Source organism: Nothoprocta perdicaria, unplaced genomic scaffold (assembly GCF_003342845.1).
Source record: "Nothoprocta perdicaria isolate Ctin4 unplaced genomic scaffold, notPer1 scaffold_47, whole genome shotgun sequence".
Lineage (NCBI taxonomy): Eukaryota > Metazoa > Chordata > Aves > Tinamiformes > Tinamidae > Nothoprocta > Nothoprocta perdicaria.
In genome coordinates this window covers 1,340,340-1,356,113 of record NW_020455721.1, presented here as the reverse complement: position 1 = coordinate 1,356,113, position 15,774 = coordinate 1,340,340, and the positions used below count along the sequence as shown (strand labels likewise).

Here is a 15,774-nt window from a genome sequence, read left to right as displayed (position 1 = left end):
ATCATTATGGGTCCCCTAAACTGTGCTATCCCAGAGGCTTCGGCTACCAGGGCTGGGGACAGCCCAGCACTTCAGCAACACACCCAGGATCAACCAAAGAAAGACGAGGCTCCTTAGCCGTGAGCAGCACTTTAAAATCATACCCGGTTTTAAATTTACATAGCAAAACTCCTCTCCATTTCCATCTCCTCCTTGCCTCATACTCTCACAAGAATGTAACCCTGGAAGCCACAACAATTGCCTGTTCAACGGAGACTGCAGTGCTTTCTGAGATGGATTTGTACGGACAGACGTGGGTAGGAAGGAATAATCCAAAAATATCTACAACAGCTAATGAGCAGAGTCTAGAGAAAATACCACGCACTGCCAAGGCAGCCCGAACTGGAGTGAATGCCGGCAGCAGCAAGAGGGCAGGAGGAGCAGATTGTTACTGTGCACGGGTGGCCGGCAGGCTGCAGTTACACGGAGCGCTGCGATACCCCACAAAAAATGGTCATTTCAAACCAAGGGGCTGCAGCACACAGAGCACAGCAGCCACGGTGCGGGCACAGAACACCGTGTTGAAAGAGGAGGAGGAGGCTGGAGGCTGAAGGTGCCCTGCACAGAGGGCTGGTGGACTCGGAGTCCACGTGGGCTGCAAAGCCCAGGGAGGACGGTTTGGGTTTGGGGGAGCCAAACTAAAGCTCCGCATGTTCCCGCTGCCGTTCCGGGTCTAAGTGCAGCGCTGCGTGGCGGCTCGAAGGCGCTCTCGGTGCTGTCTAACAGGACGGCAGGAAGGGGCTCCAGGACACTGCGGCTGGGGCTGCCCCGTGGAGCTGCACATCAGAGCAGAGGCACAGTGAGGGCGGCCCGCTCACCGCCAGGCACAGCACGCACCGCTCCGCAGCTCCCTGCCTCGGCACTTGCAGCAGGAACGTCGACCGCGTTCATCCACCCTCAGCAGCTTTTTCCTACACGGAAGGAGCACGAAGAAATCCTGGCTAAGGAGCCACATGCTCTCCCTGAACTTTGCGGGCCTGTGGAGCCAGCGATCAGAGCAAGAGCCATGCAGAGCCACGGGCCGCAGCACTGGCGGGGAGGGAGATGCTCTTCAAAGGTTTCCTCGGAAAGAGGCTATTTCTGCCCTCTTCTCTATACATGCTGTTAACAAGAAAGATTCTCAGTCGTATTTTTCTTTTTTTAAGAGATATTCAGATCCCCATGAGAATTATTTTTCTTACTGCAAACCAGGGGGGCAATGTTTTTAGAAGGGAACAAGTTAGCTGCCACAGCCGAATACCGCACAGCTCACCAGTGCCTCCTGTCCTCCATACACTACCTCTACCCCGCCCGCTAACACAAGGCCCGTAGCAAGAGCACATGCAGCAGACAGGAATACTACATTTATGTCTCCTCAGAAGCCACTTATTCATTCCTGGGTCTGGAGTCTCATATGACGAGCTGTAAATCCACCTAAAGTCTCCAAATGCTGGATCTGACTCCCTGAGGTAAGTAACAGATGCATAAAATCACCTGTAACCAGACATGCCTCTAGGAACTGTGCAGCTAGAGACTGAAAGGTCCAAATAAAATGCATGCCCAAGAGCAAAGGATGCATAAGAAGAGACCCCTGTTCTTAGAGCAGGGAGGGAAAGCTAAGGCTTTCTGGGTCTTTTGTTCACGGGCTGTAATTCCTTATGTCCCTTTTTCAGCTGCGCTATCAGCAGGCAGGGCTTCCTCGGGGGCGGGAGGCCCGGCCAGCGCGGTGCGGCACGCTGCACACCGCAGTGACGACCCTTACACGGGAAGCTGGGCTCCCCCTGGCCTGCAGCGCGGCTCCCACGATCCGCCCGGGAGAGGCGGGCGGCCGCCCGGAGCCCTCGCTCCGCACGGGGCTCCTGCCCCTCGCTCCACATGGGGCTCCTGCCCCTCGCAGCGCTGCTGGTGAGCCCGGGTCCAGGGCTCAGCTTCAAGCTCTTACCTCGCTCTGCGCTGAAGTGACTTCTACCCTCCATAACAAACAGCCTCCCAGCGAGGCAGCCCAGTATTGGCACGGTCCGTATTCACATCGCTCTTCCGAAAGCCAGTGCACATGGTTTAAAGGGAGTTTTGGAAATATTTCAGCTTTCAAATATTTTGCCTTACGTGGCCTGCAGGCAGTATCGTCAAGGGCTGCACAAGCCTCAAGCCACTGGTTTTCAGGACACGCTGCGGGGTGAATATCCAAGGCAATGCTCACGGGCACCAAGGAGCGAAGGTAGCAGGAGGGGCAGAGCCTCGGGAGGCGCCTTGGCTCCCTGCGGCCGTGGTCTCCATCCTCTCTCCCCACCACCCCGTCTGCACAAAGGCTTCACACACGTCTCCAAACAAATGAACAATCCCCTTATGTGCCCAGCAGCCCGGGCATGCACTTTTCTGACGCACAATAGAAGGGCCCCTTTGAAAAGATCCATGTACAGGGAAACAAAAACTAAGCGAGTCTCCAGCAAGCACACATATTATCAAAGCCTCATTTCCACTTAACACAAGTTGCTTTGGGAACTAATGCAGCTGACTTGAGGGGAAAACACAAACAAACAAACAACCTCTTCTATTAGCTAGGGGGAACAAAAAAAAAGGAAGAAAAATCGAAACGGTGCCATCTTTGTTGAAGGGCTCTGCTGAACACACGTTTTAGGAGAGCCGAAGAGCATTGGCAGGGGACAATTTGGGGCTGGTGGCTGCCCTCTGAACGTGGCACGCTGACAGCAGGGCAGGAAAGGCAGGACACAATTGCGGAGCATCTAAGCAGGGCTCAGCGCCCCACATCCCTTCCCCACGCAAAATGAAGGGCAGGGAGGAGCGAGTGCTTGCCCCGCAGCCACCGGGCACACAGAGCCACGCCGCCCCCGGCCCCGTAATAGCAGCTTTACTGCTGCGGGTGCTGCAGAAAGGCAGCACGGAGCAGCAGTGCATTTTAGTCCACCTCAAAAGGCGTCTCTCGCCACCCAAGACCTTCCCCTTGTCCAGCACCTGCCCGCAAGCGGCTCTGCTCTCCAGCGCAAGGAAAACTCAAGCGAGGCTCAACGCGCCTGTGCTACGAGAGCAAGCTGATCGAGTGATTAGAGGGGCCACGCTGATGCTGTGGAGACACCTTCCCTGAGCTTCAGTGCGAGCGTCCTCAGAGAGGAGCAAGCGGGCTGCTGTGAAAAGAAGATCACACGCGTTATCCTGGCCTGACGTCAGTGAGAAAAAGAGAGGAAAAAAAGACAGGAATAAAAGTATTTTGACTTCTAGTGAGCTAGGAAGCGCTGCTTGCTGGTGGGAAGCAGGGGAAGCGAGAAAGCCAGGTGGGCCTGGGAGATATCGCATGAAATTACTCTATTATTATCCCTCTTTTATCAGTTTAGGTGTGCTGTGTTTGCCATCCTATGCCTTAAAAATAGGCTAGCTCAAGAAAGCACTGCCTTTAACCACCTGAGCTGCAGGGATGGCAGCGGAGAGGGGAGAAAAGGAGAGGGGAAGGGTGTAACCACAGCTCTGCAATGGCACAAAGCAGCGGTTTCAGACACAGTTGCACTGGCACCTCATTTCACAACTACAAAAATTACCTCAGCCTCCTGCTGACAGAGCCTCACAGTCCTGTTTGGGGTCACAATGCCTCACGCCAGAACTGCACGTACAAGTAAAAAAGCCTTTCTATGCTGATTTGCACAAGTTCCTTACGTTTTGGATAAATCACTACAAATGCCTGCAGGACGAGCACAATTCTCCAAGCGCTGGCTCTAGTCCGCTGACCAGAAAGGAGCCGTTCAGCTCCCTGCAGCGAGCCTGGTGTTTTCCAAGGAAACTGAGCAGTTTTGCTCATACGGAGCAAAGGGAGCCCGAGGGCAGCAGGGTCTGGCTGCAACCTCGCCGCTCGCACACCTGGGCCCTGAATCCCAACCCCTTCAACACCTTTGTGGGGCTGAAGGTAGTAAAATAATTTGGCATTTATGCTTTAAGAAAGGGCCTTTCAGAATTCTCATTTCTTACTTTGCATTTTCACTGGTTACAGATGTACAATGCTAACTTTTTTTTTCTCCTGTCCAGCAGAGAAAAAAAGACTCAAAAGTCATTCTTTCCTAATGAGGGAGACAACATAACAAACAAAAAAGACTATGGGAAAAGGTGAGCTTGTCACTTTAATTCATAATTAGCTGCCTCCATTAAAAATATGAAATTAAAACAATACAATCTTGTCTCAGTCACAGAACTTTTAGTTCTGCTGCTATTCAAATACTCAAGTGTAATTTGCACATGAAATTGTGAAGGTGACATTATTTTCTTTATACTTTTAACTTTACTTGTTCAAAGCCTCACTGATGCCGCAATTCATGTGGCCATGGCATTAAACCTTCTTTACAGGCCCTGTAAAGTTCAGCATTCCCAAGGGATGTTTAAATACAAAAATGAAATCTATTTTATACTAAAATACCACTTAAGAATGCTGTAAAATCAAATGAGATTACTTGTGACATTATAACCAACAGTAACATAATTTTATATGGATATTTCTGGCTCTGTACTACGCCTCAAACAACAGCTTTCCCCTACAGAGTTCCTGGACTATACAGACCCCCCAATTTAGGATTATGCGGACACATGCCTAACTTTCAGGGAGAACAGCCTCCTTGATTTAAACAGGGTTTAATGCACAGAAGTGTTGCAATGATTGCTTGCTCGCAGGGGTGGACCACATGGGGCTCTTTTTCAAAAGGATAAGTGCATTACATATTTTCATTACTGTTTCTCGTTTTGCCATTAAAATTCTCTCCCTCATCTGTTTTTACTGCCTTAGACAGAAATACCATGACACTTCGAGGTAAATAACGATTAATTTAATTACAAACCAACTGTAACTTATGACAAGACTCTCCAATCACTTACCTCAAATCATGAGTGTTTCAAGATGTAATTGTAAGTCTCCTTTTTTCCCCCCACTCTTTCTCTTGCTCTCAAAGGAGATGTTGCAGAGTGATGGTTTTCTTTCTGATGTTTTATATTAAAACTCCTTCCTTGTGCTCCAAGATCTTAAACAAAAACAAAACAAGAGACACTCAGAATGAAAATGTCATTTCAAGCGATCGGTGGGTGGCTCAGGGGAAATCCCTGACCTTTCTCCAATGTATATTTCATTATCTAAAGCAAGTGCGATAACTCCCCACAGCAGAAGCAGCCTGAGCAGCCTTCTGTGGGCTGTACTTAAAAAAATAAAAAGGAGAGTGTATATATATTTTTGACCACACAAAAACATGTTATTTTTAAAATCTGCATGGCGGTACACTACAAAATAGTCATTGCAAGTATGATCCAGCGTATGCCAGATTCCCTAAAATTAAAACAGCGAGGAAGGAAGAAACCTCAGAGACACAAATCAGGGGAAAAAAAAAAAAAGAGAGATCGTTATGTTAAGTATCAAAGTGTCACACGGGAGAGCAATCATCGGTTTTACTACCACAGTTATTACTATTACTGCTATTACTACTAATAGCATGCGTGTGGCCAACTCCCTGAATTTTCCCTGAGTTACTGCAGTATTTGCTTTTAAAATACCCACGTGGGGGACATCGTAGCGGTGCTTGCAAATCTCTACAGGCTGCCGAGCGGGCTGCAGGGAGAGGAAGGAAGGGAGGAGGAGACGCGCTGCAGATGAGTAAGAGAAACCAGCCTGCCGCTCACACAATCCATTTTGACCCTCTTCCCCACTGCCAAAAAAGGCCCGGACGCCTCATTTCTAATGTTCATTTCTAATGAACACCCCGGTGCTTCGGCAGGCCGCTTTCCTGCCTGCCCCACGCTGCCGTTTCACCCTGCTCCCCTGCCCCTACCTGCAGCAGCCCTGGCCCGGATCCAGCGGGATCCCTAAGCCTCCCAGGCGGGCTCCGCCGGCCAGAAAATCCCTTTGCCACGAGCAGCAAAAGCTGCCGGCGAGCGCAGAGTTCACTCTCCTCGGAGAACGCGTTACTGCTTCCGCACAGGTCCTCTGGGCTGCAGGCACGTCAGTTATGCTCTATAAATGGACTTACAGGACCCAGGATGGTATTGCTTCCCATCCTGTGAAAAACCCCCAAGATAAACAATCCCCTTGGCTACACCTGTGACTCTTCCCAACAAGGCTTCACAACTTGACAAAGAAGATAATTTCACTTTAGGTGTATTAAAGCCGAAGTGTTTTATTTATTTATTTATTATTTCTCATCTATGACAGATAGCTCTGAATATTTTTTTCCATTGCTTTTAATCACGGAATGGAACCTATCCATAGCTTTCTGCCGCTGCACATACTTCATAAAATACAACTTCTCCTGAAGTGGTCAGGATCTCAGAAAGGAAAATCAGCGATATTTTTGCATTGTGCTTTACTCCCACCAACACAGACACACACTGAGAGAAAAAACGCCCCAAACTCTGACCTAAGGCCAACACAGAGAGGGAGGGAAAGTGCTTCCCAGCCTCCCGGGACTTCTCCTCACACGTACACGGCGGCTGCGTGTATTTCAACAATCCCCAAAGCTGCTTACGGTGCAAACAAATCCCAAAATACCTCCCTCGAATTACCCTGCTCCCACTCTCCCCCAGGGCCTGCTCCCATGCACGCAGCGATCCCGCTGCCTTCCAGGCTGCTCCTCTCGCTCCACATGAGTAAAGGTCGCAGCAGTCTGGCCCCCGGACTTGTAGGAACAGGATAAAACCCTCTAAAGCAGTGATACAAATCCCGAGACGGCTGGAAGTTCAAAGCGAAACGAGGACAATCTGCCCATGACTCATGCCACCTAGAAAAACGATTCTTAATTTAAGAAGAACTGCTAAAAGGATTATTTTACGGAGTGTCAGCCCTCTAAATCAACTGGGTTGTCTCTCTCTTTTTTGTTGATTCAAACATAGGGTGGCCGGGAATTCTATTTTAAGATTGGAAATCAGCATCAAGTCCTTCTGCTATCACTTACATACTTACATTTTCAATGCTCTGACAGAGGGACAAGCGTCGTCGTTTGAGGGACGGATCCGCCGCTATCCTACAGCCTTCTTGCATGTCCTACGGACAAACGATACGTGACACTTCCTGAGGGGCCGAAATAGCTTCCAGCGACACTTGAGCTCCTACAGGGCGCCTGGACGACGAGCGCTGGCTCCTAGCGCCCATCGTGGCTCGGGATGGGTTTGTAGGAGCCTCGGTTTCCCCGTGGCGGCGGCGATAAGGCCCGGCTCACAGGCTCGACGCGGGAGGCTCCCGCCGCAGCACCGCGTAACCCGGCACCGCGGACGAGGCGGCCCACGCTGCCGCTCACGGGAAACCCAGAGCTCCCGTGCACGGCCCAGCACCACGCGAGGAACGGCCTGGCCGCCCGTCCCCCTCTCCCGCGGCTCCCGAGCGCCCTTCTCCCGGGGCTCCCGGCGAGCGTGGGGCGCTCAATGGCCTCACTGTCACCCGGCCGCGCTTCACAGCTGCTGAGAAAGGGCCTATTGTGGCCCTGCGTTTCACCACCCCAGGAACATGCAGTTATTTGCTGCCCAGCTCCCATTCCCCATCTGATCGTGAGAGCGGAGGGAGCAGCAGATCAGGGCTTGCCAGACCAACGCGGACTGGCCTCCAGTGGAAAACATTTCTTGTTTTGCTAAAAATAGGGAGCAGTTAATTAAGACAACGGAGGGTATAAAAATAAACTGTAACGCAAAACACGTTAAGCTGGTCACCGTTTTTTTCCTTGTGCCACATCATGATGGGGCGAGCCAAATTTCGAGGCGAGGAGGCAGCAGCCGTGCTGCCCGCCCTGCGCTCGCGGCCTGCTCGCGCGTCCGTGCATGGACGCGATGGCACTGAGAACAACTGCAACATTTAATAACACAGAACTACTGGGCTGCACGTCTGAGGGCCCGCCGGGCAGCCAGACAAGCTGGACTTAGCAAAAAGGTGTGTGAGGGGATTGGAAAACCTGAATCTAAATCTCTTCCTACATGCTGTCTGGGCTCGAGCGAGCTGGGAAGCTGCCCTCCCCTCCGTCAGGCACACTCCTTCCTGTGCTTAACTTCGCTGCTCTCCCCCTTCTGGAGAAAGAGATGCAGCTCCAAATAAGCTTTTTTAAAAAAAAATAAATATATTATGGTCCCTGAGGGAAGATTTGTCTCATGCATGTACAGTGCCTGCTATCACTATGTTCTTGCACCTAATTGGGGCCAGTAGGCAGAAAGTTTTATAGTAAAAGGATCTAAAAAAAGAGCATTTGGGGAGCTCACTCCTTCCCCGTGTGAGGGACAGGGTGGTGGCAGCTCCCGCGTCCCCAGGCAGAGCCGCACAGGGATCGCCGTGAGGATTACTGTCCCCTCCTACCCGCTGCATTAATTCTGCCAGCTCCGAGCAGCTGAATTAGGGCAGGCTCCCCCAAGCAGAAACACTGCACATCTACCACATGAAGTACCGCCAGTCCCCCAGGAATTGGAGGAAGGCAAATTCAGCACCCATCAGCCCTAAACATGGCACTTTCCTTAAATACCATGAACGTGGACAAAAATCACAGTGTCTTTTCTCTGCCTTTTAAGCCCCAGAATGTACCAGCTGCTGTGTTTTCTTGCAGGCACAAACCAGAAACGATTTGCTTTTGGATGATACCTGAGACAGACAACACCACTTGCTTTGGGGACCTCAGGCCTTAAAAATCCCAAGCACTACAGGGGTAAAAGCTGGATAAAATGCCATCAGCAAGACCCCATCCCCTTCCGTCTGCCCACCCTTTCCTCACTTCAGAGGTGGGCTCCTCTCCAAGAGCTGTACGAGCTGAAGGGACTGGGCTCATCCACCATCCTAGTCAATCTGCACATTAATTATTTCAGCCTTGACTTGACTATGATCAAAACCAATCAAAAACCACAGCAGTGGAAATGAATAAGCAAGAACAGAAAGCAACCGAACCCCGGGGTGAAGTACGGAGGACGCTGCATCTCACGCTCCTCTTGGACAGACGGGGACGGTTCTCCTGGCCACGTCTGGGTGCGGGGCACTCTCCAAGCACAGCGTGACAGGCCTGAGCGGAGCTGACCATGGCAGGGAACGCGCACGAGCGTCGCTCCGCGTCGCTGTCACACGCAGCAGGATGGAGGCAAGGCCAGATCAGAGCAACGCGGATTGTTGAGGACGGTCTACTTTGGGGACTAGCTACCAAGGGCAGTGACATGAGAGCAGCAGGCTCTCTGCACACACACACCCGTCCACGGTCGGGTTTATTCTCCCCAAATCCCACAGAGCAGGGCCTGCTGTGTCCCTCTTGCCTCCTCCTAGGGAGCCTGCTGCACACTGAAGCACACATGTCCCCACTTGATATCTTCTCTTTCTTGTTTGGGGCTTGTAAACCACTGCAAATTCGACCCTTAACAACTGAGCCTTTGACTTCATCTCCTTTTTTTTTTGGCAGCTGGAGCTACAGACCCTCATTTACTGTGTCTCTGCCTTAATGCAACCAGTTTATTAATGAAAGGTGAGGCAGGAGCATGCTCTCCCATTTATCCAGGAGGGTGTTTGGTCTTTTCCCAAGGTATAATCGCCCCAGCCTCCTCGAGTGCTGACCTCCAGCTTGCCCAGGTACCCTCCTCAGTGCCTCATTATGACAGTACCTGAGCCCAGCACGAGCATCTGAGCGAGACTCATCACACTGCAAATCCAAGGACTAGTCCTGTCACAGGTGAACTGGCCACACAGTCCTGTACACGGTGCAGTCCTCCCGGCTGCCACTTTGGAGGGCCAAAAGTGCCAGGATATCAACAGCTTAACCATCCACTCACTCCCTCGGGGGACTTTCTGGGCTAGGAGCTAATATCCTTTGGTAAAATCTCTTGCCCAAAACAACAGATCAGTGTCTCTCTGTGCTAAGAGGTATGTATAGGTTAAAAAAGAGATGTCAAAAAATGGAGTATGATGCAAGTTGCAAAGCCTGGATATATTCTGAACTCTTCAAATACAAGGGAAAAAGAGGAAATTTCATGGCCTTTGCAACAGATGAGTCTGCTCCCTTCTGCAAAGCTGAAGGTGGAGGGAAAAGGTCTCAGCCTAATATTTAAAGCTGAGGTTTTTACCTTGAACTCCACCTCACCTGCCTCCTAGCTATACGAGGTTGGACTTTGAGATGTATTTATTTACTGGTACATCCAGAGATCAAGCAGTCTGTACTCCTTCCATGCTGAACTGTCTCCAACACTACAGAGAACAGGAAGTTTCAGCAGAAACCTGTGGCGACCTTTTTTGCAGGAAACCTGCAATCTGTGATTCTAGGAAACTTTGGAAGTCTGAGCACAAGTTTTGTTTCAGAACAGAGATGTGACTGAGCTCCAACCAGCTTGGCACCACGGAAGTTAACAAGGGGTAGTTTCACATTTTGAGATCAGCTACACTACACCAGCCAGGTCTTTCCCTGTATGAGATTAGGTGAGCTGGTTGGCTGCTATGGCCAAATCTACTCTTTTCATCAAGGAGCAACAAGACAGAGATAAATGAAACTTCTATGTAAACCTATTTATCTTGGCATTATACTACTCCCTCCGCCATCTACATTTCTACTTCCTTTTCCTCAGCACAAATCACGACACGAGCACTTCAACAAATAACGGGCTTGGTAGTAGTCTCTTTGGGCTGCCAACTGTCAGATCCAGAAATTAGGACTGTCACATCTGTCAGACTGGCTCTCACATCTACTCTCTAAGGTAACATCATGTATTTTTCAGAGACATCCTAGCAATAATACGCCATTGCATCTCACCATACCATATGTTCCTTCCTTTCCTCAAGACACACACCAGAACGAGCCTGCGCATCCTTGGATAAAGGATGCCTACCCAGTATCTTAGCATTACCAATCACCTCAGTTTGGTGAAGTATTTCAAATTAAGGACATCAGCATTGTCTCCCATGGGATATGCATTTGTCTACAAGCCAAGCACAAAAATTTGAGGGCTCTGCTAGAGACGAGTCATGATTTGTTAAGCATCTTAAAGCACACTTGGCATTGTAGAGGCTCACAAAAGGAGATCCTGTCTCTTACAGTCAAAGATGCCTTTGCTCTAACTTTTCAAAACAGCCCTCCTTCTCTGAGGCCTACACACACCAATCTTCCCCTTTCAGAAGTAACTACAAAGAAAAGGGAAGAAAGACAAATAATGAAATGTGCTTTTTACTGACTGATACAACTAGCAGATCGAGGTTGCTGTAATATCCTTTCCACCTCTTTACCTCACAAGGTTTCTGTAAGGCAGAAACCTTTTAGTTTCTACATCAACATTTTAGTTCAGATCCAGGGTGCCAAGCTCCTGCTAAATCCCACTTTCTGTGCTTTTGGATGAACTGTGAGGTGGCCTGGAGCACATGAACTGGGTCCCTTTGGATGCAAACAGGCCTAGAAGTGGGACCTAACTGCTCCAAAGTAAAAGAAGCCCTGAAATATGTCTCGTATGGACCCCAGGACAACAGCACCAACTGTTTCACCACAGAAATCCTCTCCAGCTGGTACACAGTATTTGCTAATGAAGACATAACTGTAAAGTCAATCAAGAGGTAACAAAATACTCTGATGTCATTCATCTTTATGCCACTATACAAGTGATCATTATTACATAAAAACACAACAAAATAATAATAATAATGACGCCAACAACAGCAACAATAGCATCTTGAAATGAAGGATGAGGGAGAGAGGGGAGAGATCAAAGCTGAATAGGACCGTCTTAATTGCTAAAGTTTTCTGACCAGTTCTACCGTTTCAAATACTTTCCTCTACTTGTTGCACCAAGATTGTAAAGAATCATTATACAGGGGAGAAAATAAAACTGACCATCCAATAAGCTCATTAAGTACCAAGAAAACAAACCGGAAAAAGAAAGAAAAACACACTGCTTTACTTCCACTGACTTTCATCAGAAATAGTAAATGTCAGATATTACTTGTTAAAACAGCCAGTAGAAAATCTCAGGCAGAATGCTTTTTTCCAGGTAACTGTGTGGTCACCTGAGCTTATGTCAAATATAGTCTGGTATTTTTTCCTCATGATGGATTTGACCATGGTAAGAGAGAGACTAAGCAAAGTTTGCTGCCCTCTCCACTCTAGTTTCGTGTCCCTGTCCTGGGCCTGCTAGCAAAGCAGTGACAAGGAATAAGGCCAACCTGCGCAGGTCCAATGCTGAGGTCAAGTGAAGTGTTTTCACTGCACACAAAGCTTCTCTCTTCCTCCACATGCCTTCTACTGGCCCCTCCATGCACAGGGATGCTCTGACTGTGGGCAGGAAGTCAAAATGCAGAGGAAGTCTGTGTCAAATTCACAATTTCACTCACCAGCAAAGTCCGTTTTCATGAATGAAAAGGGCAAGGTCAGCCAGGCTCTGCATGACCACTCATATGCTGCAAGCCCCATCTCTTCAAAAGCACCATGAACCCCTGTTGGTGTCCTTCAAAGATAACTTTCTATGCAATAAACTTGCCAGACATACGGTTTCTAATAGGGCTTATTTTTAAGACAGAGCAACATTTGTGCCTGTCCCCATGTTCTGCATTTCCTAGAGGCATTTGAGAAGATTTGGGACTTTTAATAGATCTCTGTTTAAACCGCACTCACTAGTGGCTGCTAGCACAGAATAGGAAACAGATGTGTGGTCCTGCAGGCTGGGCTCTAATTTCCAAGTTCAGCTGCACAGACCAGGGCCACATTACATTGCCTTATATAAACCTGGTCTTGTCACTTCATTTCTCTTTGACTCCATTTGCCACCTGCAGAACAGGGGGAACAACAGTGACTGGACTACTCATTTAGAGCAGAGGAAAGATAGAAATCACAAAATATTAAGTTTATTCGAAAAGTATGGTCAAAATAAGAATTATGATTCTCCCTAACACACCTGCATTAGCAGTGGAGCTGACAAGGGATGTTTTTGGGTTGCTTGGTGCCTCGTGGCCAGGTGATCCCATGGCTTGTAGGACGCGCACCACGACTAATGCTAGTCCTGCCCTGCTGCCTGCTCCCCCATCAAGGCTCACGCATCTGGTAACACAGGTTACCTTCAGGAGGGCCACTGATTTCTGACTGTGTCCTCTATCCAGCTGCCTGTTTCATAAAATTTCTGGGAATTAAAGGTCTCCATGATCTCAAGCTTTCTGTCAAATGTATCTGACACTGGACAGGGCATTCCAAAGGTATTACAGGGGCACTGAAAGATAGAAAACAAACCAAAATACCAGTCTTGGCCCATGCAAAAGAACTCTGGATTGTCAGGGAAGGTAAACAAATGCATCTGATGCTTAAAAAGATTAATGAGAACTGCAGTGCCATTCTGAAGGACTAATTAGTATCAGACCCAAACACAGTCTTATCCAGGGAGACCTGTTTTCCTTACGCTAGTTCGATGCACAGCTTTCCTTTGACTTACTGGGAGCTGCATTCTGCTAATGAACAATACCAGGTAGAGCTTAGGGGGAATTAAATGCTAATCTTTCCACTGTTCCATTTCTTGATCACATCCCGTTTACTACTGCAGCTTGCTCTTTGTGACACTGCTAAACAGCAGCCTGCAGAAAGTGGGACAACATTTTGTTCCTGTGTGAGACAGGAAAAATGTATCTGTAGATTTAGGTAGTGATAACAGATTCAAATCTGCTTCAGATGACACAGGACAAGTAGGTGTTGGGGAGTTTTGCGGGGAGTGAGGCACAGAAAGGGTTTTTCCCAAGGAGGATGGAAACAAAGTTCTCTTCCCTTAATGTGATTCATAACATAAACTATATCATGACAAGATCGGGAGCAGAGATAAGCATATGGAAAGTCACAGTGCTGTGCACTGCTACGTGCACCTTGTTCATCTTGGCGAGCCAAGTTTGTAAACAGAAAAAAAAAAGAAAGCCCTTTGATTTATTGAGAATATATTGGGCATTATGGTCTGTTTTTAGTGCACACACGTGTACCAGCCCTGGGCTACAGGGCAGCCTCATCACCTCAGCACTCACTCAGGCCCAGCACTCAACCCGGAGGGTGTTTCTCACATCGAAGCTGGTGCTCAGGGCGGTTTCATTTTCCAGCACCACCCGCTGCGCTGTCCTTTAATACGAACTGTCCTTTTCAATGCTCCTTGGTCTGGCACCTCGTGTTTCGGTGTCCCCGGCCGCGCAGGGGGATGTCACCGTGTCCTGCACAAAACGAAAGCAACAGCCCCCCTCCAGAGCCTGCAGAATCACCCAGGGCCACGAGGGAAACAACTGCACAACTCGCTTCCCAAGGGGCAAAAAAGACAGCGGCAACGCCTGGTAATCAGTGTATTACCAAACCAATATGTAATAAATCATTATTACATAATCACTTTAAAGGAAACAGAGTAATATTTGCAAAGCTACAAACACACCTCTTAAATCTAGTGCCAGGACTCATTCTTTATGCTAAAAACCCCACACATCTCAATGTAGAGATATCTGTTTAAATGTAATATAAACATACCTCAATGTAGAGATATCTGTTTAAATGTAATATAAACTAATCAACTTAAGGCTTTAAGCCCAGACTAAGAGATTTTAGAAGTCAGCAAGGACTACTACACTCCTTGAAGTATATGCTAATGCACATTATAGGCCATACAATTTCTCCTCAGAAGCCCTGCGGTAGTGAGAATTATCCTTCCACTGATTACAAGCAAGTCTTATCAAGCCCAATAATCTGCAGCACAGCTTTCTGAGAAGGACATCCAGACACTGTTAGAAGATTTCATCCACCAGCGCATGTCTCATCTTCCTAGGCTCGTTTACAGTTATTGCTGGGATTGTCTCATTACCATTAAAAACAAACCGTTCTTCAATAAAATATCACTCAAGAGTGAACCATTCCCCCTGCTCTCCCACACAACAGAATCTCCATGAAAGTTTTCAGGGTTTTTGGTTTTTTTTTTTTTTTTTTTTTTTTTTTTTTTTTGTAATCTGCATTACAAGAAGAATGTGAAATTAAAAAAAAAATCCTTGCCATTGGCATATTTTTTTCAGAGGTGTTTTCTCTATATCTTAAAAACTAAGTTTAACATCAGAGCAATTTAAAATTGTGTCTTTGCAAAAACAATGGCAGCTGATCTGCGCACACAACCATGAGGTCTTTGCAATTACTGCATCTTGTTCAAACTGTGTGAGATTGCTGGCATGTGCAAGCAAACGTGCAGATTCGCTCCACTCCGTGTCCCATCGACATCGTGAGCCACCCACCCCAATGGGCAGAAGTTGGGGCCTTTCCCACGTCACACGGTGTTGCTGGAAACCCCTCAGGACGAGGCAAAGCTCTTGGGGAGCCCAGTTGTGTCAGTTCATGGGCTTCACTCCAGGGATGTCAGGAAGGGAGAGCAGGGCTGCTGGGCTCTCCAAGCTGAGCACCCGCAGTGCCCGGACCGGCAGCGAGGGCCGGCAGCAGAGCAAGCAGCAGCTCGACGTGGCCTCCGCGCTCCTCCAGCTCCCATCCTCTCCCTCATTCCAGGACAAGGAGGACGGGCAGCCCTCCTACCGTTTGTACAAATCTCCTCTTAGTCACACTAGACTGAAACGCCAACTGACAGGTCTACTCATTTCAACCGTTTCCAGCGTTTGTGGCATCATTTCTCCAGGACCGTGAAAGAGCTGCCAGTTATTACTAGAACTTGGCATGCGGAGCTCATGTATAAGAAAAAGAACATGATCAAACAATATACAGCTCATTAAAGGCAGTTTGTAACTCCAGTCCCTGCCCTACGACTTTCCTGTCTCCTGGGAATACTTACCACAACACCTGATCAGGCTGATCT

The 15,774-nt window shown here is 48.5% G+C and overlaps 1 protein-coding gene across 2 annotated transcripts in view; it reads right to left on the bottom strand.

The window, feature by feature from the left end:
* The window catches only part of ATXN1 (ataxin 1), a 183,238-nt gene that overhangs the window by 130,542 nt on the left and 36,922 nt on the right, over positions 1-15,774 (bottom strand). For both annotated transcript variants that reach the window (XM_026047046.1, XM_026047047.1), the window contains exon 2: positions 4,888-5,030. The gene's annotated coding sequence lies outside the window, so the exon portion shown is untranslated. The remainder of the gene's footprint in view (positions 1-4,887; positions 5,031-15,774) is intronic.